General features: G+C 37.9%; 1 protein-coding gene across 4 annotated transcripts in view; it reads right to left on the bottom strand.

Moving 5' to 3' along the window:
- Nucleotides 1-17,155: 17,155 nt before the first annotated feature.
- Nucleotides 17,156-22,156, bottom strand: part of LOC105420018 (hypothetical protein) — a 29,738-nt gene continuing 24,737 nt past the window's right edge. Inside the window, exons 2-3 of one of the 4 annotated variants that reach the window (XR_016057805.1) lie at nt 19,025-19,162; nt 17,156-17,513 (exon numbers count right to left, since the gene is read on the bottom strand). The gene's annotated coding sequence lies outside the window, so the exon portion shown is untranslated. Of the gene's footprint in view, nt 17,514-19,024; nt 19,172-22,156 lie in introns of all 4 variants that reach the window. The other 3 variants (XR_002279562.2, XR_966412.3, XR_966411.3) reach the window with 3 other exon arrangements.

Genomic DNA, 22,156 nt, shown 5'->3' with positions numbered 1-22,156 from the left:
CTCTGCGATACCTACGCAACCAATTTAAGATCATGTTCTTCCATAGCTTATTAGGAGAGTCTCTGATGCAACATCAAAAATTCATGAAGGATAAACCTCAAGCAACTCTGGACAAAATGCTCAGATAATTTTCCTCTCGCTATTGTGGGGTAAGACCGAGACCTGTTATCCTTAGTGAGCTAACATCCACCAAACAAAAGTCGAGTGAGTCTCACTCTGATTTTATAGTATGATCCTAAGAGGCTACTATTTGAGTCGTCGAAACCCCACTCCTTGAATTTGTGAAGGTAAGCATGACATCAGAGAACATGAGTCAAGAATATGTCACCTTCTTCAGTAATGGGGGGTGATCCCTTATTCGTTTGACGTTATGCTTGAAAGGGTATCGTGATATGAGCGACCCAAGGAGGATGAAACTAGAGCCTTTAATAACTTAATGATAGTCGACTATCCACAAGAAGGAGATAGGAATGAGGACTCGACTAGTGAGGAACCCTCCCAGGAAGGAGAGTGTGAACTTGATCGAGAAAAGTGACCCTTTTATAAACCAGCCACCAGAAGAGACTAAAACTTACTATCCACATGGAGGATGTAGACTTCCCATTGATGAGCCTTTGACCAATGTTCTTAAGAAGGCTTATAAAATTGCCTGCAAGAGCTAGGATTCCTCCCTTCCAAGGGGAGATACATCTCATTGGTGTAACTGATGTCAAAATTATGCCCACAACAGCGAGAAATTATGAGCTTTTAGGCATAGAGTTCAGGACCTCATTGATAACGGTTTGATAAATGTAAACTGATGGCAAAGAAGAACAACAAAATCTAAATACCTTGACAACCAATACTCAAACTGATTAACTTAGGAGAACCGCAACTATGGCCAAGCTAGAAGAACATCCACAATGGCTTTGGAGCACATGAAGAAATCGACTGAAAAATCTGGTGAATGAAAACTAAACAAATATAAGCTCACTCAGGATTCTGCGACTAAGGATCCTCAGGATCAAAGTTTTGAGGATAACCTTAAATCCAAACTCGTATCCTAGGGAAGGGAAAAAGAAAAAGGTCATCACATGCTGAATTCCAATTGAAAATTCAGTCCTGAAAGTGACAGTAGAAATCTTATCATCGACGATCAAACTAGGGAAGATCATCCCTTCAATTCATTCTTCCAGGTTAATGGAATAGATGACTCACACATGTGAGAGAATAAATCAAAATTGCAACAGCACGATGAAGTCTGGCACAAGCTCCACCAAGACTCCCCAAGTTCATGATGATGAAAATGCCTTAGTCCTGGAATGATCACTCCTGACAAAGGAGAAAATTCTTCAAGAAGACTTACTTACTCAAAAATAGAAAGAAGTTGACCTTCTATGTATCCTAAGAGGATGACCAAATTGAGTCATCGCCTCAGGATGAGGGATTTTAAGAAATTAACTAGGGCAAGGGCACGACTCTGATAACAGGAGAACCTCATATTAAAAAAGTTCATCTCATAAAGAACAAGTTCCTAACAGAACAGAAGACCCTACAAGGGTAGCCCCATCAAATTACTCAGTAGGGGTAGTCCCCTCTCATGAAGAGAAAACAATGGGGCCAGTTGGTGAAATTGAGCTCCTATTTGTTAACTCTCAACCTATCATAAGGCCATCAAGTCTTAATTCAGTCATTCTTCTTGTGCGAGAGTCTCACTTTGACTCAAGTACTAAGAACGAGCATACTACGTAGTTAACCTCCGAAGAGCATTACAAATCTTAACTGAAAAAGACAATCGAAATGGAGTGGGGTGATGAATCACCTCTCGTAATAGCCAAATGGGGTATCCACAACTCATCTTTCAAAAGGCATTAATGCCTAATGAGTGATATAAATTCTCCCATTAATGAGGAAAACATAATGAGTTTATCCGTCCAAAAAAATATTGAGGGATTAGGAAACTGAGAGCGATTCTTAGTCCAAAAATCAAGATTCAAGTGGAGCAGCTCAAAGGAAAAGTTCAATGGAATTCAATGACCATTGTCAAAGAGATATTGGATGCCAACGTGGGGTAAGGGAAATTAGAAGGTAATTGATATTAGAACCTCCCCGCCACTTGAAGAAGGAAAATGTGATCAAATTCTACATGATCTTAAGGTGAAGTGCCACAATAAAATAAAAAAACAAAAGGGCACCATTGACTCTTCTTCTTCTTCCCCTTCTCTTCCTTCGTCATCTTCTTTTTATTCAAATAATAAAAAAAAATCCGCTGGGCTGAAAATATGAAAGAAACCTTTTGCGTTGAAAAACTGGCCACCAGGTTGAACGCTTGAAAGGGACCTCGGGGTAATGGAAAAAAAAAAAAAAATCCATTGAGCTGAAAATCCTAAAGGAACCCCAAGCGTTGAAAACTGGGCTGAACACCCCAAAGGGACCTCGGGGTAATGAAAAAAAAAAAAAAATCCGTTGAGCTGAAAATTCTAAAGGAACCCCAAGCGTTGAAAATTGGGTTGAACACCCGAAAGGGATCCTGGGCGATGAATAAAAGAAGAAAAAAAGAGTTATATCTTTTCCATATCTCTTCTAAAGTCTTTTGCTTTCTAAACATCTTCTCCTCCCTCTTCTTGAGTCAAAATGGTGTCAAAAGCAAAATCAATGAGCATTAGTCTGATAGAACATGATTAAGGACCTCAATCATCTGGACTTCGAAAGGTAGGTGGGGAGGAACGAAACTAGAAGTCCAAATAAATTTTGAGCACTCAGGAGCCGTAACATGTATTCCCAGAGACTCTGTTTCACTCGAAAACTTCAGAGAACTCTCTTTTAAATTGAAATACAAGAGCTGATGTTGGAAGATGAAGAAATACTTGATGATTGAAGATCCTAGCAAGGACTCGACAAGTTCATGTCCTCCAAAAAAATAAAAATAAAAATAAATAAAAAACATAAAATTAAATAAAAAATCGGTCGCTCAACCCAAATAGCGTGACACAAAGTGTGTCGCCCAATAAAATAAAAAAAATACTAAAGAAAATGGGCAATATAGGCTGTGTCCCCCAACCAACCAAAACTAGGCAACAAATGCTGTGTTGGCTAAGAAAATAAAAAAAATATTAATAGGGAGACACAACACGTGTCGCCCCAACCCAAGCTGGCAAACATAGGCTGTCACCCAACCCAAACTGGGTGACATAGCTTGTGTCGCCAAGAAAATAAAAAAATTAAGTCAGCCCAAGTTGGGCGACACAAGGTGTGTTGCCCAACCCAGATTGGATGACATACTGTGGTCATGCAACACAAAAAAATTCCAAAAAACTTGAAAACATTATGAAAAATCTAGATCATAACTGAAAATAAAATTATGTAAAGCCTTGAAAATATCAAATTCTAAAACTTTATTCATCCATTTAACATTGGTTTATTACATGCATTAACACAATCAGATTAAGTCTTGAGACTATCTTCCATACTGTCCAGATGGTGCAACATAAAGTGTGTGCCTAACTGTTTCTGTAAAAAAATGTCCTTGTTCACCCTCCAAATGCTTTTGAAGAACTAAGACAACCACATGTATGGAAATTCTCTCAGAAAAAAATTGATTTTCAAGAACATTCAAAATGCTCCTTGGTGGCACGAGCCTAAACTTCCAACTAATTTCAAATAAAAGTTATTTCAGATTAAAAAAAGCCTAGTCCCAAATGTTGTAAAAGGTCGGGTGTATCCATTTCAAAATGCTCCTTGATGGCATGAATTTAAACTGCCAACCACTTTCAAATGAGAAATCATTCAAAAATGTCTAGCCCCGTATGATGTAAAAGCTCAGGTGTATCTAGTTCAAAATGTCTAGCCTCATATGACGTAAAACATCTAGCCCCTTATGACATATAAGGTTGGGTGTATCAGAAACGACTGCCACCATATGATGCTAAACTGTCAGGTCGATTACATCCATCACTGCAAGACGTTAAACTGCTTAGAGGGCTCCATAGTTGCATGAGCTAAAACTGCTATGCAAACTTATTTTTCAAAATATATTTCTCTTTTCAAAATTTTCATTATATATCATGTGTTTTCAAAAACCTTAATTTCTTTGTTAAAATCATAACCCGCCCAACCTCCTGGTTCTGTTTCAAAACTTCTCACTATTTTCAAAACTTCTAAAAATGTCTTCTAAAACAAAGGAGCTAGGCACCCATACATGATTCTACTAATTGACCCAGCGTCGATTGGAAAAGGGGAGCAAGAAAGAGCAGCGTAGGGAGTGTCTTGCTCAAATGTACAGCCTCCGTACATGTCAACGTCGCTCCGTACGTGTCAGAGCAATGAGTGATTGCATCAACCACAGTGAATCCCACCAACCGTGAGAAGTTAAGCCCTTTGACAACCATTTTCTTCATTCTACTCCCTCTCTCCCTCAAAGGAGTTCACTGCTGGCCCTTGAAGATAACCCACTGGTGGAGCTTCAGGAAAGCCCGTAGAGGCCGTGAGTGAGGATTTGGGATACCGTGAGAAGTCAAGGTAAGTGGGTTTTGTTTCTATGCATCCGTATTTTATGTAAAGAACAAATATTTGAAATGGATAAGATGATAGAATGAAAATGTGAGGAATGAATGGGTCAACAAGAGGTTAAAATTTCAGTTTTTGTGCTTCTCAATGCCATGATTGCTTTTACCACATATATGACCTTTTTATTTATGGACACTCATGAAATTGGTCACTGTGAAACTCCTTATCATGAACAAGGTTTCAAGTCCAAAGTGTAGCTTGGTTAGGAAATATTAGGTGTTCTTTAAAAGCATGTTAACTTGAGCATATGAATTTCCAGAATTGTGACCTTTTGTTCATCAACGTGTTTGATGTCTTAATGGGATCCAAATGGGACCAAACCTATCTTAAATGAAAGGAATGTATGTCTACTTTATTTCTACTTTTTATGTCATGATCAAATTTAGCCTGGACGAAAAGATATGGCCTAGAATGTCAAGGTATGACACTGCTCATAGTCGCTGCTAATTCCAGCAGCTGTGGTCCTCCTTGGGCATTTGTTTTGACCTAGAAAATGGTGTCCAAAATTGTAAATCTTAAAATATTGGAAAGGTTTATGAATGTACTCAAAGTTTCATGTTTTGAGGTTTTTGAAATTTCCCACGGATTTTGAATTATGACCCGAAATACATGAGTATGTCACTGCACACTGTTGCAGGGAAGATTTCCAACAACTAATGTTCACATTATACTGAGCTATTGACCCATCAAATGGCCCCTAAATTCTTTAAAATTACTATCTTTGTAAAGGTCAATGTATTAGGTCAAAGTTTCATTTTTAAGGCATTCTGAAACTCCCCCTAAATCGGGAGCTATGCCCTCGCAAGAGGGGCACTGTTACTTGTCACTGCATCATTTTACGACCATGCGGTGCTAAGTTATCTTGATATGTGATAAATGTGAATTCCATATGAAAATTTCATGAGTATTCCATAAAGATATGTGAATGACGCTATGTAAACTGCACTTTGTGAGAAAGAGGGGCCACGATTGCGATAGTGATGAAATGAATTCATAATGAATGCCAAATGCTACTTGAGAAGGCTTATGTGTAAATGCCATGTGAAAGCTTATGAAAGGCATGTATTTTACTTAATGCTATGATGTCATCATGAAATATGATTCATCTGTATGAGGCATTGTGATTCATCCATTATGAGACATTGTATTGGCCACTACGCGATGGGACACTCATCGGTAGTGGATATTGTTATGATACTATAATGAATTGGCCACTACGCGGTGGGACACTTATTGGTAGTGTAAATTGTTGCGATACTGTGATTAATGACCAATGCTTAAGTTGATATTGACTACTACGTGGTGGGACACTCACCGGTAGTGGATACTGCTATGATATTACCTGCTACGTGATGGGACACTCATCAGTAGTAAGGAAGGAGATGTCGACATATCCCCTAACCTGCATAATGATAGGAACGGGTTAAGGGAGAGGATAAAGGGACGCACCCTCAATTTATAAATGAAATGATTGATGCCTTACAAGGTAAGGGCTTATTGAACCCCAAATACACGCTGGGGACTGTGTGTGTGTGTGTTGAGGGCATTACGAAGTGGATTAACCCACTTATCATTACCTTCCCTCCTATACGATGGTAGAGGTCTTAAGCAATGGGAGTGGCTTAGCCTGATGGATAGGGTCTCTACTGCGGGAGTAGGTGATTTAGGGAGTGATTAGATAAGAATTGATTTTCTGTATAAGGAATGTTTAGTATTATAATGATTGGATGATTAATGATTTTAGTGACCGAATGCTTATGATCACACCGATTCAAAGGTAACTGTCTTTTAAATGAAATGTTCATATTCACTGCCTTGACCTGATATGCAGATGTGCTAAACTATGACTTTATATTGATGAACTGTACTGTTTTCACACATGTATAGAACTACACAGATGCATGACACTAGGCCTGCTTATTGGGCTGTATAGCTCATTCCATTATTTCTCCTCTCCTTATATATTGATAGCGACAGGTGCAGTGTTGCAATTCGTGTTTGGGGACTGAAGGACGGAGCAAGTGTTCTTGAAGAAGGTGCTTTGACCTTGTTTATGTTTGGCCTATTTGGCCCTGGTTTTGTGTTGTTCTTGGTGGATATGTGTAATATTGGGCTTAGGTGCCCCAAACTAAATGTAATATTTTGGAAGATTTTTATATTATGAATTTTGGTGTGTGGAGTTTTTTCCTTACTCTTATGCTAGTTGAGTTTTTGTTCTAGTTCTTTTCCATGGTTTGCTCGATTACCGAAAATAAAGGCATTGAGTCCACTCCTGCCTGAGTGACAAACATTACATTGGATCACGAACCCACACTCAATCGCCCTTCGCCGAGTAAGGTACGGCGGTCGAGGGTGGGGTCGTGACAGATATGGTATCAGAGCAGCCAGGCGATGGTTCTTGGACTAAGAAATTGGGATAGGCAAGTGTTCTTGTGACTAGTTTAAAGAATGCCGAGAGCTCGTAACAACAACGCAAGTTCCAGTAATGAAAATACTGAGGCACTCCATGAGTTTTACAAGACTTTGGGGGCTATGACCCAAATGATGAAGGAATCGATGCCAACCCAGTCTACCCCTATGCCCAAGAAGAATGACAGTAGCCTCATGGAGAGGTTTAGGATAATGGCACCCCCAACCTTTTTGAGGCATGGAGGAGTGGAGAAGCCTGAGAGGTGGAAGAAACAGATAGCTAAAATCTTAGAGGTGTTACACTGCTCAGATGAGTAAAAAGTCAGGCTAGGATCCTTTATGCTGAAAGGGGAAGCAGAATACTGGTGGGACTCGGTGAAGCAGACTTGGATGGAGACAGGGACCGAGGTCACCTAGGAAAACTTCTTGGCGGCATTTGACGAGAAGTACTTCCCAGATTCAGTCACGGTAAGGAAGGAAGTAGAATTCATTAAACTCGAGCAAAGGGATATGACTGTTGAACAATACACCGCCCGATTTGTAGAGCTCTCTAGGTATACGCCCCACATTGTAAATACTAAGGCGCGAAAGGCGGCTAAATTTGAAAGGGGCTTGCGACCAAATATCAAGAGTAGGGTGATGTCGGCAAATATAAAGTCGTACACCCCAATGGTAGACCATGCTCTGAAGATGGAAAAAGATTGCAAAGATTGCAGGTTAAGGGAGGAAGGAAAAAGGAAAGCTGTGTCGTCGAGAAAGTTTGGGAAGAAACCCTGGCAGTCTTCGAGGAGAAATGCCAGAGGGAGGCCGTACCCACCTAACCGAAGGATCCCAAAGAGTCTTTTGGGCAATATGGACAATGACCGATGCCGGATTTGTACTTATTGTGAGAGATGCAACCACACTGAAGCGAAATGCTACCGAAAGAAGAATGTATGTCTGAAATGCTGCAAGCCTGGCCATTAAGAGAAGGATTGCCCGATGATGAAGATCAAGGATGGCCCGAAGACCCAAGGATGAGCGTTCGCACTCACTGAACAAGAGGCTAAGGCATCCACCTCGGTGATCAGAGGTATGCTCTTAATTTGAGATATTAATGCTAAAGTCTTAATTGACCTTGGATCCTCTCATTCATTTATTGCACCCCATTTTTCCCGTTACATGAATGTCGCACCTGTATGTCTCAATTATACTTTAGTGGTATGCACACCTGTGGGAGGCTCTATAGAGACTGATAGAATATATAGATAGTGTAATCTCACGATTGATGGGTGCGACCTACCTGTGGATCTAATCCACCTAGATATTCAAGACTTTGATGTGATTTTAGGCATGGATTGGTTGTTTACACACCATGCCACCGTCAATTGCCATGAAAAGATGGTAACCTTTAAATGCCATGATCAAGCATAAATACACTTCTAGGGCATTAGAGACAATTCCCCACTGGACCTCATCTCTGCCCTCCGGGCCTCTCGCCTTCTGGATAAAAAGTGTGAAGGGTACTTGACTTATGTGGTAAAGAATCTGGATGTTCAGACCCAGTTGGAAGGGATACCGATAGTAAAAGAATACCCTGAGGTGTTCCCAGAGAAGTTTCCATTCCTACCTCCAGAAAGAAAAATCAAATTTGAGGTAGAAGTAGTACTTGACACTGCTCCCAATTCTAAAGCCCCATATAGAATGGCTCCAGCAAAATTTAAAGAGTTAAAAGAGCAGTTGCAGGAATTATTGGATAAAGGATTCATCTGACCCAGTGTGTCGCCCTGGGGTGCACCAGTCTTGTTTGTGAAGAAAAAAGATGGGTCCTTAAGATTATGCATTGACTATAGCCAGTTGAACAAGGTGATGGTGAAAAATAAGTACCCTCTGTTTAGGATTGATGACCTCTTTGACCAGCTTCAAGGGGCCCAAGTGTTTTCAAAGATTTACCTCAGATCGGGTTATCATCAATTGCGGGTCAAGGACAGAGATGTTCTAAAGATTGCCTTTAGAACTCGATACGGTCACTATGAGTTTCTTGTGATGCCGTTCGAGTTAACCAAGGCCCCCGTTGTGTTCATGGATTTGATGAGTTTAGACCCTTCCTTGATGACTTTGTAGTGGTTTTCATCGATGATATCTTGTTATATTCAAAAAGTTGAGAATTGGATGAACAACATCTAAGTTTGGTCTTGCAAACTTTGAAGTTGGAAAGATTGTATGCTAAGTTGAGCAAGAACGAGTTTTGGCTCCCCAGTGTGGCCTTCCTTGGGTACATTATTTCTAAGGATGGAATCACGGTTGAGCCCTCTAAGATTGAAGCCGTACTTAAGTGTGAAAGGCCAACAAATATGACCGAGGTTCGTAGTTTCCTGGGGTTGACAGCGTACTATAGGAGCTTTGTAGAAGGATTCTCAAAGTTAGCGCTTCCCCTGACTCAACTGACCTAGAAGAATGCAAAATTTGTATGGTCAGAGGAGTGTGAGAGGAGTTTCAAGGAATTTAAGAAGAGACTAGTCATAGCCCCAATATTAGCCCTACTCGAAGGAAATGAAGACTTCGTGGTTTATACTGATGCATCCTATAAAGGGCTCGAATGTGTACTTATGCAGAGAGGTAAAGTTAATGCTTATGCCTCCAAACAACTAAAGCTGCATGAACAAAACTATCCCACTCACGACTTGGAGCTCGCGACAATAGTGTTCGCGTTAAAAATTTGGAGACACTACCTCTATGGGGCCTAGTTTAAGGTGTTCACAAACCACAAGAGCCTCAAGTACCTATTTTCCCAGAAAGAGCTGAACATGAGGCAAAGAAGATGGATGGACTTAATGAATGATTATGATTGTACGATTGATTACGAACCGGGCAAGACTAATGTAGTAGCCGACGCCCTAAGTCAAAAAGCTGTGGTCTATGTGGCACATTTAATGGTTCGAGAAATGAAGCTGTTAGAGGATGTAGTGGAGTGGCACCCACCTCAGCCCCATAGTGAGGGGGAAGGAATGCTGTCATGTTTAAGGATGGAACCTCAACTCCTTCAACAAATTTGAGCGGGCCAAAAAGGAGATCCCCAACTGATAAAATCCTTGGAGAATTTAACATGAAAGGAAAGGGAGATTTCTCTATTAGCAATGATGATTTGTTAAGGTTTAAAGGTCGAGTGTGTGTTCCCTATGACAGGAAAATAAAAAAGGTCTTAAAGGAAGTATACCACTCCCTCTACATGATACACATAGGGAGTACAAAGATGTATCAGGATTTGAAAAAGATCTTCTGGTGGAACAACATGAAGCGAGATGTGGCACAGTTTGTCACTAAGTGTTTGACGTGTCAGCAAGTGAAGGTAGAGCATCAGAAACCTGCTGGACTGCTATGGGCCCTGCCCATACCAGAGTGGAAATGGGAACACATTACAATGGACTCTATTTCTAGATCATGGTGGATTGATTAACCAAAGATGCTAACTTCTTATTAGTTCGCATGACCTCTGCTCTAGACAAGCTAGCTCAGTTGTACATAAGGGAAATTGTAAGAGTGCACGGAGTGCCCATCAGCATTATGTCAGATCGGGACACTAGATTCACCTCTAGATTTTGGGCAAGTCTTCAGTCAACTTTGGGAACCAGACTTACTTTTAGCACCACCTTCCACCCCCAAACAGATGGACAGTCAAAGAGTACCCTTTAGACCTTGGAGGACATGTTGAGGGCATGTGTCACTGACTTTAAGGGGAGCTGAGATGACCATCTACCTCTTATAGAATTTTCCTACAACAACAATTTTCAAGTCAGTATTCAGATGGCACTTTATGAGGCCCTATATGGAAGAAAGTGTAGGTCACCCATCTATTGGGATGAGGTGGGTGAAAGAAGATTATTAGGGCCCGAAATAGTTCAGATGACTTTCGAGAAGATTTCCTTAATTAAAGAGCTACTCAAGACATCCCAAAGTCAATGAAAGAGCTATGCCGATAATCGCTGAAGAAACCTCCAGTTTGAAGTGGGGGATCGAGTCTTCTTGAAAATATCACCAACCAAGGGTCTTACGAGATTTGGTAAAACGGGAAAATTGAGCCCACGATTCATTGGGCCTTTTGAAGTCCTGGAAAGAATTATAAGCGTGGCTTACCGACTTGCTCTGCCACCTGAACTGGCCAGCGTCCACAATGTCTTCCATATATCATTGCTGAGCAAATATTGACCTGACCCATCCCATGTCTTAGAGTATGAACCAATCCCGCTCAGGGAAGATTTGACCTATGTTGAACGACTAATTGGGATATTAGACAGGAAAGTACACGTGTTATGCAATAAAGAAATTCCTCTAGTCCGGGTACAATGGTAGTATCATTTAAGGGAAGAACTGACATGGGAACGAGAGGATGAGATTAGATAGTAATACCCCCACCTTTTTAGTTAATGTTGATATGATTTTGAAATCCCTGTAAGGGGGGATGATGTATGGGCCACAATTCGATTAAACCAGATCACTTGCGGTAGTGGAGAGAGAGAGGGAAGTCGAGAAAAATAGAAGCGCACGTCGAGCACTAAGGGCGAGGATTAACGCCACCTCGGTGACTTGGCCTAGTGCCGTCCATGTAGCAAAAGCTAACATCGTACGCAAGGGTGAAGAATTGGTAATGCTACGTGCGAAACTGGTCGTAAAGAAGCTGGTGGTTATGCATGAGCTCAAAGAAAGAAACCAACCTCAACAAAAAGGGCCAAAAATACTATTGTTGAGGGGTTATAGTGGATTTGATTAGAGGGGCTTGGGAAAATACTATTGTTGAGGGGATTCTGGATGATCAATTTCACAAAAAATTGTTGAACATCAAACATAAACTGATCGTTTGGAAGAAAGAAAATAATTTGATATCAAAGCAAAAATTGAGGATGGTATTTTAATCTAGCAGTCTCTTCTGGATTGATGTTCGAAACTGAAAGAGTTGGATGATTTTCAGATATCAGAGAAAATTTATTGTAAGTAAAGGTCTAGATCCACGTTGCTGAAAGAAGGGGACCTTAATACCAAGTTCTTTCATGTGATTGTCAGTGCAAGAAGAAAGGCAGAATGATATCTCTGGATTAACCATTCCTAGGATTGGATTTAGAGAATGATTCTGCAATGGAACTAGCACTCATAAATCACTTTAAGAAGGCTTTTATAAAGGAAGTCAAATTTACTCCTAAGTTAGACAGAGTACCCTTCAAAGTGTTGTCTATTGAGATGAAGTGTCATCTGGAGATTGATGTTACTCTTGAGTAGCTGCAGAAGGTAGTGTTTATGATGCCAGGTGATAAAACGCTTGGACCTGATGGTTTCCTTTTAGCTTTCTTTCATAAATTTTGGAACTTCGTTAAAAGGGAATTGATGAAGTTAGTTAGAGGCTTCATGATTAGATGGTATATTTCTAAAGGGGTAAATTCTACCATTTTTATTTTGATCCCTAAGAAATCGATGACATCTGAAATCTCAGATATTAGACCGATAAGCTTACTTGCGAGCCTAGATAAAATAATTGTTAAAGTGTTGGCATCGCATCTAAAAGTTGTCCTTCCTCTCATCATTTCTAGTACGTGGTCTGGATTTATTCAGGATCGCCAAATTATTAACAGTGTGTTGGTAGCGTAAGATTGTATCCATTCTAGAGTGATGAGTAAAAGGCTTGGAATTATGCTAAAGTTAGATATGAAAAAGGGATACCATAAAGTGGAGTGGGGAGCTCTGTTAAATTTTTTGAAGATCATAGGGTTTGGATATAGATGGAGAAGTTTGATTTTTTATTGTCTAACCTATGCTCATTTTTCAGTGTTATTTAAGGAGAGTCCCATTAGTTTCTTCAATGCTTCTAGAGGACTTCGTCAAGGGGATCCTCTTTCTTCCTTTTTATTTATCGTCTATGCTAAATGTTTTAGCTTGATGATTAGTAAGGTGGAAACTTTAGGTCATTTCTCCGGTTTTTAAGATCTTAAACTCAGGTATTACGATTTCACATCTACAAGATGATACTCTAATATTTCATGATGCTGAGTTTTTTCAAGTGAAGAATATTGCTAGATTTTTAGAATGTTGTGAGGTTACCCTATGCTTGAAAGTTAATTTTCATAAACCTTCCATGATTAGTATAAATTGCACAGAGGCCATTGTAGATAACTTGGCAAATGCTATGGGGTTTAAAGTTGCTTCCTTTCTTGTTACCTATCTTGGCTTTCCTATTTCAGATTCAAGGATTTCTATTGCAGTTTGGAATAAAGTAATTGAAATAGTTCAACTTAAATTAGATCAATGGAAGCCTAAATACTTGTTAGGGTGACAATACTGAGATCTTGTTTGACCAACCTTCATATCTACCAGATGTCTTTGATAAATATACCTGCATCGATCGCAAAAAAAAAAAAAAAATCGAAAAGATGATGCATGATTTTATTTGGGGTTCATGTGAAGAGGAAATAAAATTTCATTTGTTAAAATGGGATAGACTTTGCACCCTATAACAAGAATGAAGTTTGGGTATTTGAAAAATTATAACGTTTAACAAAGCTTTGATGTGCAAATGGTGGTGGCATAGTCTCCATTTGAAGGATCGGTTTTGATACCAAGTCTTATATTCAAAATATGGCATGGACAGATATGAACTTTGCCTTGGGGGAGGAAGGAGTAAGGATACTTCTCCTGTGTGGAGAGTTATCTTTAACTGTAGGCCTATGATTTCAGGTTACTTTAAATGGAGCTTAGGTTGTGGTGATCAAATTTCCTTTTGGCACCATAAGTAGCTAGGGGGTTATGCTTTGAAGTAAGTTTTTCTTGAGTTGTTTGGGATTGTTACTAGGCCCAATTTAAAGGTAAATGAAGCAGTAGAAAGGAGTCAACTTATTTTGTGGAATATCGTCTTGGCTTATAGCCGGTTGAATAATGTATTGTTATCTCAATGGTTTGCACTGATAGAGATGATGGATATGGCCGAGGATGAGATGATTTGGGAGATTGAAAGTAATGGTGTTTTCTCTGTCAAATTATGTTATAATCTTTTCTTTCATGATCGCCAGAGATGCAGTTTTGCACAAATTGCTCAAATATGGAAATGGCCCATTCCTCACAAAGTTCAAGTTTTTACTTAGTTGGTTGTGCAGGATAAAGTTTTGACTATCGATAGCTTGATCAAGAGGGGAAAAATTCTACCAAATATATGTTTGATATGCTAGGTAGATGGAGAGAATGGTGCGCATTTATTTATACATTGCCCTTTTACTGTGAGAATTGCTATTTGATTGTTTGGTGTTTTAGGGATAAATATGGTACTACCTCAAAATGTGGCAAGGATTGCTTCACATTAGTTCTGCCTAAGATGAGTAGAGAAGGTTGAAAGATAGCGAGAGGCGTGATCCTATGGGAGATCTAGAAGGAGAGGAATAGGAGGACGTTTGAAGGGGCTTCTATTCCATTTGATAGATTAATTCATCTCATCAAGCTTTCTATTTGGTCGTGGCTATCAATTACTAAGGAGGTATAGGGCATCTCTCAGGTATATGTTATAGTTAATTTAAATAATCTATTCTCCCTTGGTGTTGGTAAAACTAGATCTAGATATATTTGGATTGCTCCTTCCCAAGGAAGTTTAAAGCTGAATTTTGATAGGAGCTCATTGGGAAACCCTAGGTTACCTAGGATTGGTTGTGAGATGCGGATTGCTTTAGAAATATTATATTCACATGTGCAGGCTTGATAGGTAATGCAACCTTTAACTGCGCAGAATTGAGTGCTTTGCTTAGTGGATTGAAGCTTTTCATCAGTAGAGAACTTGGTAATAGCTACATGATTGAAGGTGACTCTCTTAATGCGCTTAAATGGTGTAATAAAGATCAAAGAGTCCCATGGGAGCTACATCCTTTATGGTTGCAAATTATGGATATTGCAACTACTGTTTCGGTCTCTTTCTCTCATGTTTATCGTGAAGCTAACAATGTAGTTGATTTATTGACAAAGGATTTATCTTCTCTAGTGTCTCTTGTTGTTTCTAATAATGTAATTTTCTTTATGTAGTTATTAATAAAAATAGTAACATTTGTCAAAAAAAAAAAAAAAAAAGAGGGTTGAAAGCCTGATGCAATAGACAAGGCGGCAACTATCAAGCACCATCAACACTTACAAAGGATGAGGCACATATAAGAAAAATGTACAAAAATAAGAAAAATGTACATATGCATATGAAAAATCTTTGCCTCGTCTAATAGTAGCCTCTACATTGCTAATAAAAAATAAGAAAAATATACAATTTTTATAGCATTTTAGTTGAATATCTTATTGGAATAATGTTTTGGGAAATAATTTGGGATGAGTATTTTAGGATACTCGTAGATTGTATATGCTCTTTTCTCTACTTTTGAAGAAAATGTAACTTCAATTTGAAATGATTTGTTAGCATAAGTACATAGTTACGGGGTGAATTTACAACATGTGGTCACAATTCTAGAGATCAAAGAGCTAAATATCCAGAAAACGAATTCTCAACATACTAATGAAAGAAAATGGACAAACACTTAATTCTTCATTTGGCACATCATTTAATACTGAAGCGTTCATAAACTATATAGAATCTTAAAGAGTGTAAGTTAAACCATGTGAGCTAGAAAAGTATGACCTGCAACATGAAATACTCATTTACAAGAAAGGAAAAAAGAGATGGGCAACCCCACAATTCAGAGTAATTGGTTGCGAACAATCACAAATCAGAGAATGTGACTGAAGTATAATTGGGCATAAATGATTGATTAGGAATACCAAAAGCTTACAAAAAATACAAGTTGAATTCCTATTTCCAACAAAATTAGATAAAGATCCCCCAAAGCCGATGCAAATTAGAGAAACCCAACAAAAACTGAAGGTTGTAAGACACCAGGGAGAGAGAGAGAGAGAGAGAGAGAGAGAGGAGTTTACGCACCAAGAAGAGGATTTGTAGGAAATGAATCCCAATAATAGTTTTTATATTCATAATACTTAGAGAGTAAAATTATTTAAAAAAAAATCATACCATGGATAGAGAGAGAGGAAGAGAGAGAATTCGGGTGGAAACAAGTTTGGGTAGGTCTAGATCGGCCCTAATAGTTTTAGTTAGACCCAGACCTGACCCAGCCCTAACCTGATTAGGTACAAGTGCATTGGACCCAAATGTGACATGTTTGGTGTCTTTGAAGTCTAGATAAAATAATATTCAATTTATTATGTATTTTCTTACAATTTACCATTAATATATATTAGGTGGGATCGATTCTGATACTAGACACAATGGGTTGGATTCATCCCAAACCTTACTAGGTCCAGCTTAATAATTTTTTTGCAAACTAAAAAAGTAAACCTTATTTTAAAAATAAATGGTAACCACAAGAAATTTACTCAATCCTTGTTAATTAGACATGTTTAAAAAAATATTCTCCATATTTTAAATTTTACCCTTAATCCTCCTTTTTTTTTGTGGTTTGGGTTTTTCCAAATTACTTTCCTATTCCGAACTACTTAAAAATGTTTTGATATGCACTTCTTTATAAAAAAATCAAAGTGGTTTGGAACAATTTTGTTCTTTGATTCCTTATAATGAATGACACAACTATTGGCTCCGAACTACCATGGTTTCTTACAATGAACTATTTGGAACGATTAGATCTAGACCTCTTTGATTCCTTACTGTTAAGAACTATTACTTCTAGGCCGTTTCGATTCTCTGCATTTAGGGTTTAGAATAGTTTTGAACCACTTTGATTCCATACAATTAACGGCTCACAGGAATAATGCCAAAGTGCTTTGAATCCTTACAATGAGTTGCTTGGAACTTATAGTTCCGAACCGATCTAACTGTTAATTATAATACGAATTAAAATATTAAATATAATAGATACTTTTTAGAAAAAGACATTTTTAAAAGTCGTGCTTATGGTGAGTTAGCTGACTCACTCTATTATTGTGTGTCCCTTTAATCATGAAATGTCCATCTATAATGGATATTACAAAATGATACGAAAAAGCCAAAATAGATGGTGAAATTTTTTTTTATAAAAAAAAACACTATCTTTTATTTTTCAAGAAAATAAATTCCAGATTACAATCGTCCCCGTAGCTGAGATTTAACAAACCCTAATGGATCATATGGATTTTGAAAGGGGGCGCTATAAGTAGGTGAGTTGGCTGCCTCACCAAATACTTTTCTATTTTTAAATAGCACGGATTAAAGATATCTAAATTTCCATTGATTATATCCGAAAAAGATTCAAAATGGGGTAAATGCTCCCCGTTAGAACCACCTTAGTGCAACGAAAAACTACAAATTCCACCAATATGTCTCCGCCTCGTTCCTTTTTCCCTTTTCAAATGATTAATGCCCAATCGAAGTGAATCAAATAGTTGACATAATAACTCCCAGAACTCGCCATTGCTAGACTGCAATCATTTCTGTCTTACAAAAAAACATGGGTTCCTCCAATGATGTGCAGCCATGATCTTTTTCATCAAGGCTTGTGCAGATCTCTCTCCCAAGTTATGGTAAAGCCCTTCACGTTAGTGTTATAGTATTGAAGTTCCTGCAACTAAAAACACTAGATAAGAGTTTTATCTTCTTTCTCTCAGTTGAGGCTCTAAAACATAGTAGAAAGAGCACCCATGGCTACCTATTTTGAAATTTGTATTTATTCTTATGATTTGGCATACAAAAGATAAATGGTCTATTTGTAGACAATTCCATATTAAATCGCTATGGCTAGTAAGAGCAATGTAAGAGCAAATTTAAGGTGCAATGTAAACAATTTCATATTAAATCAAAAATCATTTCACGTAAGATCAATGTATTGTATCCAATTAAGGGTTTGAGATTTGTGATAAAGGAGTTCATAGTTCCAATAGAGGGTTTGGCTTAAACTTATTTTTTCGGTTGAGATCGAAAGTTAAAATGGTGGAGACTCGGTGTGGGGTGTAATAAATCTCTTTTTGTTTTTGTTATTTCTAAGCATAATAATTGTGGATATTTTCTTTGTTTAAAGAAAATTGGCTTAATGGCATCAAGGTTTTTAAGATCTTTGATTTGCTAGTTTTATTTTCCTTGAAGCAAGAATTATTGTAATTAGTTTTATTTTCTTTGAAGCAAGAATTATTGTAATAAGACTACTGGTAAGTGATCTTTGCCAAAAAAATAGAAGAAAAGAAAAAAAGTGAAAAGAAAAAAATAAAAAAATAAAAAAAATATATCCCCCCGTAATACCACATTAGTTTTTCTTTTACCTGCCAACTAGAAACACTCTAGACAGAGTTCCATCTGCTCTCTTAGTTGGGGCTCTAAAACATAATAGCAACAAGCATCCAGGGCTACCTACCTATTTCGAATCGTGGTAGAATATAACACAATCTTTGGATTTGGGAGGGCGGGTTTTCGATCCTTAAATATTTGAAAGCCATGATTTCAGGCTATGGAGCCCATGGTTTGGGCTCAAATATGGACGGGTTAATCTTCAAAGTATGTTTTCTGGAACATTTTATAGCAAAGCTCGAGGAAGGGTTAAATCCTGATCTATCGACTTTGGTCTCGATTTGTAGCCACTCTGCTTTGGTTAACAAAGGATGGGAAACCATCAACTCTATGGAAGGGCAAGGCTTATTGAAGAGGCTAAATTGTCCATTAATGATATGCCTATTGAGCCTGCTGCCAATATTTGAAATCCATAAAAATGTTAGGTTGGCTGAAAGAGTGAGTGCTTATGTTCTTCTCTCTAATGAGTATGCTTCAACGGGATATGGGAAGGGCTAGAGAGAGAGATGATGAAAGCCGATTTTGGGTGCCTCAACTTTGGTAGGAAGTGTTCTCTTTTTGACTGACTAATGCGCCTTCTTTAATGTACTGAACAGAAATTTGGAGAACTAATAGAAAATTTTCCATATTTGCAAAATATTTCCCATATTTTCAAAACTTGGGAGGAATTTGTGCCAATGACCAGAATTCCCATATTTTCTTAAGTAGTTTTTAAAGTTTGAACTCTTAAAGGTGAAGTAGAGCAACACCTGAGATAAAACTTTATATAGAACTTAAAATGCAAAAGTTTTTACGTACCGGTAGGCATGCTCACAACCAGAAAAACATGAGCAGTCTCCTTGAGTAGTATTTTCTCCAAGCAAATAGCACAAAATCCACGATAAATTGCAGCTTCAAAATAAGTGTTGTGTACTCCTTCTGTTCAGCAATGAGAGCCTGAATACTCTAATGAATCAAAATCAACAAATAACACCACAATAGCAGGACATTGTTAGAAGCAGCTACCAAAGCACTTAACGATTGGATGCAATATCCTATCCACAGGAATAAATGGAAGTTTTGCCTAGCAAATAACACTTACACAAAACAAACTTTTCTCCCATAAGAATAAAAATCAACAAATCCAAACAATTATCACTTGGGTATGTGCAACATATAAAGCCTTCCTAAGTATATATGGGACATATAAGTGGATAGCTGGTAATCTAAGAGTCGATTGTGCAAATAAACCACTTGTATAAAGGAGCTAGGAGCATTTTCACTAAGATATAGTACAAAAACTGATATGTATGCCAGGTTAAAGGCATTCTGCAACATATATCAAGAATTCCTCAAATTTTCAGTAGATTTTCATAAATTTTATTTTCCTCAATGAATTGGAAAAAATCTGAGAAATCATAAAATAAAAAAAGCTCCCATAAGAATAAAAAAACAACAAATCAAAACAATTATCACTTGGGTACGTGCAACATATAACGCCTTCCTAAGTATATGTGATCAGTGGGTAGTCGGTAATCTAAGAGTCGATTGTGCAAATAAACCGCTTGTATAAAGGAGCTAGGAGCATTTTCACTAAGATTACAGAAACTGACATGTATGCCAGGTTGAAGGCATTCTTCAAAATATATCAATAATTCCTCAAATTTTCAGTAGATTTTCGTAAATTTTATTTTCCTCAATGAATTGGAAAAATCTGAGAAATCATAAAATAAAAAAAGCTCCCATAAGAATAAAAAAACAACAAATCCGAACAATTACCCCTTGGGAATGTGCAACATATAAAGCCTTCCTAAGTATATATTGGAACGATCAGTGGGTAGCCGGTAATCTATGAGTCGATTGTGAAAAATAACAGCTTGAATAAAGGAACTAGGAGCATTTTCACTAAGATATATTACAGAAACTGATATGTATGCCAGATTGAAGGCATTCTTCAAAATATAGCAATAATTCCTCAAATTTTCAGTAGATTTTCGTAAATTTTATTTTCCTCAATGAATTGGAAAAAATCTGAGAAATCATAAAATAAAAAAAGCTCCCATAAGAATAAAAAACAACGAATCCAAACAATTATCACATAGGTATGTGCAACATATAAGCCTTCCGAAGTATATATGGGACAGATCAGTGGGTAGCCGGTAATATAAGAGTCGATTGTGCAAATAAACCACTTGAATAAAGGAGCTAGAAGCATTTTCACTAAGATATAGTACAGAAACTGATATGTATGCCAGGTTGAAGGCATTCTTCGAAATATATCAATAACTCCTCAAATTTTCAGTAGATTTTCGTAAATTTTATTTTCCTCAATGAATTGGAAAAAATCTGAGAAATAACAACAGAACATATAGAGAGCACTATCATGTTATTGAGAAAAGATATCTTTATCTTATTGAATTAGGAAGAACAAGGAGACCTCAATGTAGATTCACAAATGATATTCATAGAGCCTTTGAATGAGAACAAAGTGCATAGAAATGATATTTAGAGAGCCATTTGAATGAGAACAAAGTATGTAATACATATGCCAATTATTAATTCCCAACAAAGTATGCATTGCAATGTGGAATCACATCATCAGTGCAAAGGCTTTTAAACAATATGCATACATCAAACCATAGTTACAGGGAGCGAGAGAGGTAGCAGCTCCGGTTCCGGGAGCGGAGCATTGGATTGACGGCTGCCCAAAGCTCCGGAGCTCGGGGAGTGAGTTCCGATGAGGGTAGAAGCTACGAATCGAGATCCCCGTTCGAATAGAGAGCGAGATCCCGATACATTGGGATCGAGATCCCTGTTTAATAGGAACACGTTCCATGTAGTACAAACCGAGATTCCGTTTGAATAGGGAGCGAGATCCTGATGCATTGGGATCAAGATCCCTATTTAACAGGAACGCATTCCATGTAAAATGGGATCGTGCTCCCATGTCTATTAAGATTGCGCTCCCATCAATAACAAGAATGAGATCCCAATTAATGTTGAGTCTCGCCCCCATTTGGGGTCCTATTGTAGGTTGGGTTTTGACAGAGTGAGTAAATGGATATTATGCCCCCTTAGGAGCATGAAACCTTTTGGCTTTAAAGAAAGCCATGTGTCTCTATGTCATATAGACATAGCTAAACTAATAGGGGAGGTTAGTACAAGGCTTTCTCACTATACAGTACACAAGTTAGGTGCGTCACCAAAATTTGTTTGGAGATGTAGCTTAAGTACCTAAAATCTTATGATGTTTTGAAAAACAATTATTCTTCCAGTATTTGTGCATCTATGGTTAATAACTCGTGTACATCTTGATTAGGGTAGGATTCGATAGAGTTGATGATAAGTTTCTATTGCCACAAGCTGCAAAGACTAAGAGGACCGTCCAACAGAATTATGTAATTCATGTTGAGAGGGAAAGAGGAAATTTAGTTTGCAAAAAAATGAAACAACGTTGCGATCTTGTACTGCTAGAGTAACGTGCACATAAGGAATAAATCCTAGAGAAGTGCCCCGATGTTGGAGAACATTCTGATTGATCATCTCGACCTTAAGATGTGAGGATATAAATAAATAATAAAAAAATTTAGATTCATATGTACACGGTTACGAGGAGAAGAACTTGAAAGAGATACTTGAAGAGAGAGATCTCACCCATATATATATATACACATATATATATATATATATATATATATATATATATATATATATATTAAAAAAAAAAAGGCTGGTGGCAGCACTAATGGCAGTATAAAATTCAACAACTGATCGACCGTAAGAGTGGAGCGGCTTGAGTCTCTCTCTCTCTCTCTCTCTAAAAGATCCATTTCTATGCATGACCATATATGTAGTCCTAAATCCTTTGAAGTAGCTTGTGACCATCATACATCCTTGGGAACATAAGATAAGCTTATGTTGTTAGAAATTCCGCACGTCTGGCCTATTCAT

This window comes from Amborella trichopoda, chromosome 6 (assembly GCF_054954075.1).
Source record: "Amborella trichopoda isolate Santa Cruz 75 chromosome 6, AtrichopodaSantaCruz75HAP2 v2.0, whole genome shotgun sequence".
In the NCBI taxonomy this organism is placed as follows: Eukaryota; Viridiplantae; Streptophyta; class Magnoliopsida; order Amborellales; family Amborellaceae; genus Amborella; species Amborella trichopoda.
Note: the sequence above shows the minus strand (reverse complement) of the source record. Positions and strands in the feature narration are given on the sequence as shown.